The 1086-nt window shown below is 34.8% G+C and overlaps 1 long non-coding RNA gene across 1 annotated transcript; it reads left to right on the top strand.

Annotated features, from left to right (window-relative positions):
- Positions 1–101: 101 nt before the first annotated feature.
- Positions 102–913, top strand: LOC107735962 (uncharacterized). Its single transcript, XR_001639553.1, has 2 exons — positions 102–177; positions 340–913. It is a non-coding gene; the product is annotated as an uncharacterized LOC107735962 (long non-coding RNA).
- The last annotated feature ends 173 nt before the right edge of the window (positions 914–1086 follow it).

Here is a 1086-nt window from a genome sequence, read left to right as displayed (position 1 = left end):
GCGCATTAAATATCGCATGCGATTTATCGTGCAGCCCTAGTCTCTAACCATAATTACAGTGGAGTAACTTTTCTGTGATTAATGCTTGATTGTGTTTCCACAGGGCAGAAATAACTTGTTTCATACCATCCTGATGTTTCTCTACATTATCAAAACCAAGGAGTCGGGCATGCTGGGGTGAGTGTTGATCTATCATGTTATCTGTGATCTGCATCGTTTTAAGGAATTTTGTAGCTAGGATAGTTGTTTCTGTTTTTGGTTTGCTATTTGGATCCTGAAAGTATGTGCTACATTGACGTACGAAATGGATGAAACCATTGCCCCCTTTTTTTGTACCAGGAGAGTGAATCTAGGTCTTTCGGGAGTGAATGTACTCTGGATCTTCGGGGACTGAGTTTGTCATGTTATCAGAGGAAAACACTGCACAAGCCTTGGGATGTGATAAAGACTGTTTTTTTTACTTTTATATTCTTGTGATGTTGCATGTTTTTGAGATGCATTGTACTGTCACATTACTTGCAACCTTAATGCAAATACAGATTAAACAGTCATTTTAGCTGAAGAAAATGTTTTAAATTTCAACACTGAGATATTTATGACTTGAAACAGTGTCAAAATGGATCTTGTTCCACTGGATTTTGTATACGTATTTCATTCATCATACAAGAAAAACAATGTAGTTATTCATGAATGTAAATTCTTTATGGTTAGTTTGGATGGGTGGACACTGCAGAAGTTATGATTTTTTATGAGTTATGAAGTAGTTATTGGTAGTTTTTCTTCATGCACTTGAAATGACATGCAACCATGAAAGCATAAGTCATATGTACTTTTAATAATGATCATTTATTTGCTCTCAGTGACGGGCTTTTCTTATTTCTCTTCACTGTTATTTTGACAAAATACAGAAGAGCTGGGATGAAAGATGATCCCGATCTTGAATGCCAAATTACATATTCGACAAGAAATGTTTGTTGTTTGTATTTTATATTGTGTCTGAAGTGAAACTTGAAATGGAATGAGCTTCCACTTTTGTCCTTGGTTTTTAAATTAATAAATGCCCAGCATTGTTCTTATATATTTTTT

Source organism: Sinocyclocheilus rhinocerous, unplaced genomic scaffold (genome assembly GCF_001515625.1).
Source record: "Sinocyclocheilus rhinocerous isolate Xijiao unplaced genomic scaffold, SAMN03320098_v1.1 C36397652, whole genome shotgun sequence".
Classification (NCBI taxonomy): domain Eukaryota; kingdom Metazoa; phylum Chordata; class Actinopteri; order Cypriniformes; family Cyprinidae; genus Sinocyclocheilus; species Sinocyclocheilus rhinocerous.
The sequence above is the reverse complement of the archived record's forward strand: the minus strand, read 5'-3'. Positions and strand labels throughout refer to the sequence as shown.